Source organism: Haematobia irritans, chromosome 2, assembly GCF_050003625.1.
Source record: "Haematobia irritans isolate KBUSLIRL chromosome 2, ASM5000362v1, whole genome shotgun sequence".
NCBI classification, from domain to species: domain Eukaryota; kingdom Metazoa; phylum Arthropoda; class Insecta; order Diptera; family Muscidae; genus Haematobia; species Haematobia irritans.
The window spans coordinates 147,778,064-147,789,182 of NC_134398.1; the positions used below are offsets into that span (position 1 = coordinate 147,778,064).

General features: G+C 29.9%; 1 long non-coding RNA gene across 1 annotated transcript; it reads right to left on the reverse strand.

Moving 5' to 3' along the window:
• Positions 1 to 1,295: 1,295 nt before the first annotated feature.
• LOC142224202 (uncharacterized) lies at positions 1,296 to 1,745 on the reverse strand. Its single transcript, XR_012719067.1, has 2 exons — positions 1,587 to 1,745; positions 1,296 to 1,519 (listed from the first exon to the last, which is right to left on the reverse strand). It is a non-coding gene; the product is annotated as an uncharacterized LOC142224202 (long non-coding RNA).
• Between the last annotated feature and the right edge of the window lie 9,374 nt (positions 1,746 to 11,119).

An 11,119-nucleotide genomic window follows, 5' to 3' on the forward strand; every position in this document is an offset into this window, starting at 1 on the left:
TAAAATTTTCAATCATTGACTTATTAACTTAATTTACTTACTAACTTAGGATACATATCTCATTTATCGAATTTTCATTCTATTTTTCCGTTATATTAATAAAGCTATTCACGTACAAACAAATGCCAGTTTAAAAATCCAAATTATGACGTATACTTCGAAGTAAAAAAAATTCTTAATTCAAAAAAAACTTTAAACTAAAAACGCAAAATCCTCAAAATAAGTCTTAGCCTATATTTGAAGAGTTTTTATCATAAATCTAAAGATTCAATATTTCAGTTGATTTAAGGACGATTTCTTTAAATCAAAAATGTGTTTCTTTACTTTAAGGAAAACTTGCCTTACGTTAGGTTAGGTTAGGTTATGTGGCAGTCCGATGTATCAGGCTCACTTAGAGTATTCAGTCCATTGTGATACCACAGTGGTGAACTTCTCTCTTATAACTGAGTGCTGCCCGATTTTATGTTAAGCTCATAGCCGAGTCCGAACGGCGTTCCACATTCCAGTGAAACCACTTAGAGAAGCTTTGAAACCCTCAGAAATGTCACCAGCATTACTGAGGTGGGATAATCCACCGCTGAAAAACTTTTTGGTGTTCGGTCGTAGCAGGAATCGAACCCACGACCTTGTGTATGCAAGGCGGGCATGCTAGCCATTGCACCACGGTGGCTCCCTTGCCTTAGTTTAAAGACATGTAGCTTTAACGAAGGGACGCAAATTTTCGAAATATGTGTCCTAAATTTAATGAAAAAAATTTTCGAAGCAAAGATTATAAACTTTCTTTAAGTTAAAATTTCATTATTTTAAAGAAATTTGTCCTTAATAGTGTCTAAATTGCGCATCCTAAACTTGAGGTTGCGCAATCTTTAGTATCACGTAAATATTTTGTTCAGTGTAGAAATAAAATTTTGACAAAATTATGTATATAGGTGTATGGTCTTAAAATAAAATTAAAAAAAATAAAATCGATTGTTCGAAATAATTCAAATAAATTGTAATGGTGGTGGACATTAAAATCGATCGATTCAGCCAATTTGCTAGTCTAACATTCTAGGAAACATAAAACCCTGCCAACATTTTTTGAATTTGGGGTCGCTTCTGAGAATCCCCAGTACGTCGAAAACAATCATATACGATATCAAAAACTCGTCGGAAAAGCGCCGTCACTATTGAGAAGTTGTACCACGCCAAGTTACTACAAAAAGGTTTCGCATGAGTGCAATTATTAGGTGCCTTTATAGATCAATTTAGAACGACGCCAATAAGAGACCCTCCAAACAATCAGAAAAAGCACATTTTAAGATAGTGGTAAAAGAATCATTGTGGTCGAGTAAAACACGTTTGTTTAGATATTTATTTGATTAATCATTTACAAATTCTTAAAAATATAACATTTATACCACTATCACATAACATTTAACATAATTTTTTGCATTAATGATGATGTAGAGTTACAAGTAGCGAGTTAGATGTTGCAGCGTCTATCAGCCAGTGTTTTTATTCGATGGAGGCAGCGTGTCTGTAAAATATTTGAAAAACAATCACTTTATTCCATTTGGAAAATCAAAAATTGTTCACCAATATACCTTTCACAATTTTAAGCGTAAAATCTATGTTTTCAGAACTTTATTTTCGTTTTTATTCAAATAAAATATAACAAGCTGGTTGCGCTTGGCGTTTCACAAAAAATAAAATGGCTCTTCTAACAGTAGTGATGGCAAAATACTTTCATGTACATTTTGTACTTTTTGATATGCTTTCCCCATCACAGTTCGCGCTGGTTATGGTGACATTTACGAGTTTGTGGTAGCGATGAAGATGAAATGGAACTTTGAAATGCTGGCAGGGAATGATCTCCGTAATTGGAAGTTGCTTTTCATTTACAGTAATACCGTGCATTGATCGAATGAATAACGCAATGGAAACTAATTTGCGTAAAAACTTGTTTAGTTACAAAAATGTGAAGTGTTTTAAAAAATTTAGTTTAGCCGGAGTCGAGCAAAATTTTTACGACTCCGACTCCACAGCCCTGGTGTTACCCTAGCCTTTAGGTTACATTTTTTGTTTGTTTCAGCCAAACTAAAAAGGGTTTGTCTAACACAGTTGAAAAATAGCAGTCCAATGTACCTACATTCCCCAGTTGGTTTGTAGATTCAACTAACATATCCCTGCCAGCATTTCAAAGTTCCATTTCATCTTCATCGCTACCACAGACTCGTAAATGTCACCATAACCAGCGCGAACTGTGATGGGGAAAGCATATCAAAAAGTACAAAATGTACATGAAAGTATTTTGCCATCACTACTGTTAGAAGAGCCATTTTATTTTTTGTGAAACGCCAAGCGCAACCAGCTTGTTATATTTTATTTGAATAAAAACGAAAATAAAGTTCTGAAAACATAGATTTTACGCTTAAAATTGTGAAAGGTATATTGGTGAACAATTTTTGATTTTCCAAATGGAATAAAGTGATTGTTTTTCAAATATTTTACAGACACGCTGCCTCCATCGAATAAAAACACTGGCTGATAGACGCTGCAACATCTAACTTGCTACTTGTAACTCTACATCATCATTAATGCAAAAAATTATGTTAAATGTTATGTGATAGTGGTATAAATGTTATATTTTTAAGAATTTGTAAATGATTAATCAAATAAATATCTAAACAAACGTGTTTTACTCGACCACAATGATTCTTTTACCACTATCTTAAAATGTGCTTTTTCTGATTGTTTGGAGGGTCTCTTATTGGCGTCGTTCTAAATTGATCTATAAAGGCACCTAATAATTGCACTCATGCGAAACCTTTTTGTAGTAACTTGGCGTGGTACAACTTCTCAATAGTGACGGCGCTTTTCCGACGAGTTTTTGATATCGTATATGATTGTTTTCGACGTACTGGGGATTCTCAGAAGCGACCCCAAATTCAAAAAATGTTGGCAGGGATGCTAGTTGAAACAACTACACCGAAAAAAGTGAACTGTTTTATAGAAAGAATGAACTACCTCGCACGAAAATTGAACTAAATTTTACTCCAAATTTTGAGATTTCCACAAAGCGTTTTTAAAACCAGGAAAAATAAATGCCCTGTTGTACTTTTTAACTGCAGTTCAAGAAATTACATCCTCTCATAGAAGAAAAAATTAACTAAAAGAAAAGAAGAAAATCATTGGCGCCAAATCATCACCATTTTAACCATGCAGTAGTTCATTCTTACTATTTTTGGGAATAGTACGAAAGTCTTCGTTTGCTTTAGTACATATTGAACTTATGTGTACGGTCATTGAACTTTATACCCACGTTTAGTTCATAAAATGTTTAAGACATACTTAAAAAAAGTAAGATTTCATTATGCTGTAGAAAATTTCGAAAAAAAATAATAAAATTTAACTACTAGCAAATATTTTTTTTTTTCAATAAAAATAAGTTAAATTTAGCGTTAGTTTAACTACGGAAATTTTTTTCTGTGTACAAATTCTACTTTCCATTTTCAACAAAAGAAAATATTGAACAAAAAAATTCTTTGAAAATAATTCTGTTATGTTGAATTAGTGACAAGTAAGGAAAGTCTAAAGTCGGATGGGGCCGACTATATTATACCCTGCACCACTTTGTAGATCTAAATTTTTGATACCATATCACATCCGTCAAATGTGTTGGGGGCTATATATAAAGGTTTGTCCCAAATACATACATTTAAATATCACTCGATCTGGACAGAATTTGGTAGACTTCTACAAAATCTATAGACTCAAAATTTAAGTCGGCTAATGCACTAGGGTGGAACACAATGTTAGTAAAAAAATATAGGGACCATTTAAATCTGAAGCAATTTTAAGGAAACTTCGCAAAAGTTTATTTATGATTTATCGCTCGATATATATGTATTAGAAGTTTAGGAAAATTAGAGTCACTTTTATAACCTTTTGATTTTACAAGGAAAATGTTGGTATTTTGATAATTTTTGTCAAAATCAGAAAAACATATATATGGGAGCTATTACTAAATCTGAACCGATTTCAACCAAATTTGACATGCATAGCTACAATGCTAATTCTACTCTTACCTGTGCAAAATTTCAACTAAATCGGAGCAAAAAATGGCCTCTGTGGTCATATGAGTGTAAATCGGGCGAATGCTATATATGGGAGATATATCTAAATCTGAACCGATTTCAACCAAATTTGGCACGCATAGCTACAATGCTAATTCTACTCCCTGTGCAAAATTTCAACTAAATCAGAGTAAAAGATTGGCCACTGTGGTCATGTGAGTGTAAATGGGGCGAACGATATATATGGGAGCTATATCTAAATCTGAACCGATTTCAAAAAATTTGGCACAATTGACTACACTACTAATTGTACTCCTAGTGCAAAATTTCAACCAAATTGGGCTAAAACTCTGGCTTCTGGGACCGTATTAGTCCATATCGGGCGAAAGATATATATGGGAGCTATATCTAAATCTGAACCGATTTCAATAAAATTTGGCATACTTGACTATAGTACTAATTGTTCTTCTTGTGCAAAATTTTAAGCAAATTAGGGTAAAACTCTGGCTTCTGGGGCCATATAAGTCCATATCGGGCGAAATATGTATATGGGAGCTATATCTAAATCTGAACCGATTTCTTCCAAAATCATTTTTGTCGAAATCAGAAAAACACGTATAGCTACAATGCTATTTCTACTCCCTGTGAAAAATTTCAACTAAATCGGAGTTAAAAATTGACCTCTGTGGTCATATGAGTGTAAATCGGGCGAAAGCTATATATGGGAGATATATCTAAATCTGAACCGATTTCAACCAAATTTGGCACACATATCTACAATGGTAATTCTACTCCCTGTGCAATATTTCAACTAAATCGGAGCAAAAAATTGGCTTCTGTGGTCATATGAGTGTAAATCGGGCGAAAGCTATATATGGGAGCTATATCTAAATCTGAACCGATTTCAACCAAATTTGGTACTCATAGCTACAATGCTAATTCTACTTCCTGTGCAAAATTTCAATTTAATCGGAGTAAAAAATTGGCCACATTGGCAAATTAGGGTAAAACTCTGGCTTCTTGGGCTATATAAGTCCATATCGGGCGAAATATGTATATGGGAGATATATCTAAATCTGAACCGATTTCTTCTATTCTGAGCCAAAGCACATACTTGTGTCAAATTTGAAGTCGATTGGACTAAAACTGCGACCTAGACTTTCATTACAAAAATGTGTTCACGGACAGACGGACATGGCTATATCGACTCAGGAGCCCACCCTGAGCATTTTTGCCAAAGACACCATGTGTTTATCTCGTCTCCTTCTGGGCGTTGCAAACATATACACTAACTTATAATACCCTGTTCCACAGTGTGGCGCAGGGTATAATCAGGGGGGGTCAATTCATATCCGTAAGAGCGTGTCCATTTTAAATTCGCCACACAAACTCATTGAATGTAATCACAAGTGGAAATACTACACTCGGCGAATTTCTAGAACAAAACTAGTTACTTATTCCAGCGATGCAAGCACAAAATTTTTTTTTTAAACTTTCGTTTTGTTTTGTTATTGATGGTTTTGTTCTTTAAGCATTCTTGTTGTTTTTTTATTTCAGCTTAAAATTTTTTAAAACACTTTATACATATACCTCACTCAAATTCAAATGGCTAAGGAAACAAAGTGACAATTAGGGAATTGTAACATAACATTGATTGAAGCCTCCTCTATAATATTGCAAAAATTTTCACACAAAATCGCATACAAATTTACTACACCTCAACACTGAAGATATCAAAATGCGAGTTGATGCAGCTCCGATTTACACCACCTCCTGCAATGTACTTGAATTCAGCAACAACCCCCACATACAGGAGATGTATTGTGCCAAATAGACCGACCAATGCAATTTACCACTAGGTTAGGACCGGTTAACAACATTGAAACCTATTATGTTATGTCACATACTAACCGGCCAAAGCAAACTGGCTGAAATCACGATCGCCGAAAAACGGCATTAGATTGTAAAAAAAGAAAGCAATTTTTTGGGTGGAAATGTCTGCTTGGTCATCTACAACCGGAAAAATAATGAAATCAAATAGAGAAAAAACAAGAATTGTCATGTTGTAGTGTGGTGATCATTCCATTTCAATCGTGGACTTGATTATAAAGTTCCTGTTTGTTCATGGCCAAAATGCGTATGTTACATCCAAAAATGCCAACATAATGTGGTGTAAAAGTTAGAGATGACATTAATCAAGGATAGGTGATGTTTTACAAATGTGTAATGAACGAGGTCTAGGATGGTCTAGGAGTAAATTCTGCAAAGCCAAAGATTTGCTAAATAGGACAAAGTCGAAAGATTCCCCTGGTTAAATTCATCTGCTTTGATGGCTTTAAAAATCCTTTTGGAGAATACGTGAAAACTACCAAAGAAATTCGTTAGAACACTGAAACAAATATTAACCTAATATGAAAGATTATGTAACCTAATTTTTGGAGCACCCTAATTACACAATATTAAGGAATAATTTCTTTAAAATAATTAAATGTTAATTAAAAAAAGTTTATAATATTTGCTTCAAAATTTAGGACACGAATCTTGGAAATTTGCGTCCCCTCCTTAAAGTCCTATGTCTTTGAATTAAAGCAAAATTTCTTTAAAGTAAAGAAACACATTTTGGTTTAATGAAATCGTCTTTAAATTAAATCATACATTGAATCTTTAGATTTAAGATGAAAACGCTTCAAATATAGGCTAAGACTTAAATAGTGGATTTTGCATTTTACGTTTTTTTGTTTTGAAATTAAGAAAACATTTTTAACTTTGAGGCCAGTTATAATAGGTCCCTAAATATGTTTTTATTTTAACAAAGCCGCATCTTTGGCTCGGAATCAATACCAAAACCCTTAGGGAATGATCCAAGTAAATTTTTTTGAATGTAGACACAGCGAAAAAAACATAAGATGAAAGAGGGACAGCAGTCACTGTTCTCTGAAATAGTACTACACGCAAAGAAAAAATACTTTCCTCCCGATCGAAATTTTAGACAAACGAAATTCTCCTTTATATGTCCAAATTTTCAACGAACGGTGGAACTATTACATAAGAAAACTTTGTATAAAATTTCGTTCCTTAGAAAAGAAAACTCTCAGTCAGGCAGTAGCCTACCTAACCTAGGCAGTAGTTAGTAATAAGTCTAACTACTGCCTAACTGAGAGTTTTATTTTCCCAGGAAAAAAAAATGTTAGTTAATTTTAGAAAATTTCGATCACAAAAAAAATAAATATTTTTGGACTAATTCAAGAAAAATTATTAGACATAATTGATTTTTGTTCACTTTTTAATGAAAATTTTGTAGTTTGAAGAAAAAAATTGGAGTTAAAAATTTGCAAGAATGTCTTTAGTATCACACGAAGATCAAGAAGTTCATTTTTCGCAAAATTAACAAATTTAAAGAAATAATGAACTATTTTGTTAGAAGTACGAATTCAGCAAATCTTTATGCTTCATTTGTATATTTTTTGTTGTTGTTTAGTTCATTTAACTAACCAAAAAAATTACTAGGGTAAAGGAAACTTTCTCCATGCCTAATAATTCCATGAACCAAAATAAAGTTAAATTGGCTTTAGTGAAATAATAAATAAAAATTAAAATAATAAACATATTCATATTTTCCACTACACATCAAATTGACATTGTGCTATCCCAATAAACACAAGCATTGGAGAAATGCTTATACTCAATACGCTTTCAAACATTTTTTCAAAGAATTAGCTTAGAATTCCATTTGAGAAATTGTTGATAAAATGGCGTTCTCAACAAAAAACAGATATTACCCTCAATAGTAGAATTCAACACGTTCGCAACAATTTCTCAACATATTAGTAACAACTTCTCAAACTAAATTTCATTTTAATGCTTAAATCTATTGGAAAATCTGTTGAAGGCAAGCAATTTGCAAGGCTATTTGAATTAATGTTGAAGATGGGATTCACTATCAAATTGATATGGTGTTACCTATGAAAAATCCTCATCCTTGTGTTTGTTCGGATATTTTGCACATATGGTTTGTTTTTGACTAAAAATAGCTGATAATTTTGTGTTACTGGGGAAATTTTCAAGCAAAAACAATTTCTCTACTCCTCAAAAAATTATTGGAGACTTTTTCGAAAAAAATGTACCAAAAATTTACCAAATTTAAAAAAAAAAAACTTATCTTGAAGCTTTAGATCAAATTTTTTGGTTATTATGAAAAATTAATGAAAATATTCTTAATGATATTGAATTTGTAGACAATTTTTAAAAAAAATTTTATTTCTATAGAAAATTTTGTCAAAATTTTATTTCCATTGAAAATTTTGTCAAAATTTTATTTCTACAGAAAATGTTATCAAAGTTTGATTTCTATAAAAAAATTTGTCAAAATTTTATTTCTATCCAAAATTTTATTTCTATAGAAAATGTTGTCAAAGTTTGATTTCTATAGAAAATTTTTATCAAAATTGTATTCCCATAGAAATTTTTTATCAAAATTGTATTTCTACAGAAAAAATTTTGTCAAAATTTTAATTCTATAGAAAATTATGTCAAAGTTTTATTTCTATAGAAAATTATGTCAAAATTTCATTTCTATAGAAAATTTTGTCAAAATTTTATTTCTATAAAAAATTTTGTCAAAATTTTATTTCTATCCAAAATTTTATTTCTATAGAAAATTTTGTCAAAGTTTTATTTCTATAGAAAATTTTGTCACAATTTTAATTGTATAGAAAATTATGTCAAAATTTTATTTCTATAGAAAATTTTTATCAAAATTGTATTTCTATAGGAAATTTTGTCAAAATTTTATTTCTATAGAAAATTTTGTCAAAATTTTATTTCTATAGAAAATTCTGTCAACATTTTATTTCTATAGAAAATATTGTCAAAATTTTATTTCTGTAGAAAATATTGTCAAAATTGTATTGCTATAGAAAATATTGTCAAGATTTTATTTCTTTAGTACATTTTGTCAACATTTTATTTCTATAGAGAATTTTGTCAAAATTTTATTTCTTTAGAAAATTTTGTCAAAATTTTATTTCTTTCGAAAAATTTGTCAACATTTTATTTCTATCGAAAATTTTTATCAAAATTGTATTTCTAAAGAAATTTTTTATCAAAATTGTATTTCTATAGAAATTTTTTATCAAAATTGTATTTCTATAGAAAATTTTGTCAAAATTTTAATTCTATAGAAAATTATGTCAACATTTTATTTCTATAGAAAATTATGTCAAAATTTTATTTCTATAAAAAATTTGGTCAAAATTTTATTTCTATAGAAAATTTTTATCAAAATTGTGTTTCTATAGAAAATTCTGTCAAGATTTTATTGCTATAAAAATTTTGTCAACATTTTATTTCTATAGAAAATAATGTCAAAATTTTATTTCTATAGAAAATTTTGTCAAAATTTTAATTCTATAGAAAATTATGTCAAAATTTTATGTCTATAGAAAAATTGTATTTCTATAGAACATTTTGTATTTCTATAGAAAATTGAAGTACTTTTTAGTTGGAGACAAATATTTTGAAAAATCTACCAAAACATCAAGAATTCTACCAATCTACCAAACAGTAAAAAATATACCATTTTTGGTAAAATCTCACCAAAGTTCAATTGAAATAATATAATGAATTAATATGAACTTTATATTTCAATAAAAATTTAAACGTTGGTACAAAAAATATTTTGCTTTTTTTTCTGGATACTTAAACTATTTTTGAGGGGAAATCTAGCAGTTGTTGATGAAAAAATTGTGGCAACGCTGATCTGTGGTATCACAATAAACTGAATGTGTAAACACAAAGAAATAATATATTAACGGTAGGGGAAAATTGTAATCTCTATATTTGAGAATGTCGTTATATCTAAATCAAAACTGGCATCCCTATTTCTATTATTCCATGTCTCAGTGCATTTTTTGGAATTTTTAATGCACTTGACATTGTAGAGGGTGTGTTTGATCAGTTTTGGAATATCAAACATTTTATGACATACATAATGACGTCATAACATACCACATACTACAAAGTAACTGATATTTGTTATATTGAAATTAGCCTCCAAATACATTTGCATCGATGTACATGTCTAAAAAAAGGAATTCTCAGAAAATAGTCAACGAAACTCATAGAAATTAATTGTTTTTAATTATTTTTTTCCAAATGTGAGGACATTTTTTATTTTAATAATTTTTTGCTTGTTTTTATGACTTGAACTAAACATGAGAAAAAAAAGTATATAAATGAAGTACACAATTTTTCTAAATTCGAAATTCGCACAAAATCCCAGGAAATTATGCAATATATATTACAAAATAAGCTTAAGCTAAAGGTGGGTATTAAGTTCGAGATTAGCCGCTAAAATCGTCATTTTTTCACGATTACTTTTCTTTAATAAACTATTTTAAGGAATACAAACTTTGTGAAAATTTGCTTTGGGCAATTCCCCATCAGGTTATAATAAAATTTGCAACAAATATGTATAATTTTATTCCTTTTTTACTGATTTAGTTTTCACTTTAGCGGCTAAATGCGAACTAATCCACCGAGAAAACGTTCCCCACAATTTGAGTCTAAACAGAAAAAAATTACCAAAATTTTTCCAAATTATACACTCAAAAAAAATGTGAACCCATCATAAAAGAAGGTTTATTTTAAAAATTTGTAACTAAAATATTTTACTAATTCCAACATGCTACAAAATAAGGTCATATTTTTGTCAAATTGTAGATTTTTTTTAAATAATAAAAAATTGTTAAAAATAATTAAATTGTTGAAATGTCAAAACAAATACAATTTAAGTAAATTTTACCCTTTAAAAAAATTAACACAATTTAAGTAAAATTTACCCATTAAAAAATATTAACTATTTTGAGGGAATTTCGAAAATAGTAATTATTTAATTGGATCAACTATTTTTTTAATTGGTGTTTATAATTGACATGATCATCAATAACATTCGTAATTATACCAATGTATAAACGGCCACCAAAAATAAATTTCCATCCGAATCATGTAAACTGCCCTCGTATATGAAAATTTGTTATGGTCACTGAAGAGTTGAGCCTGAT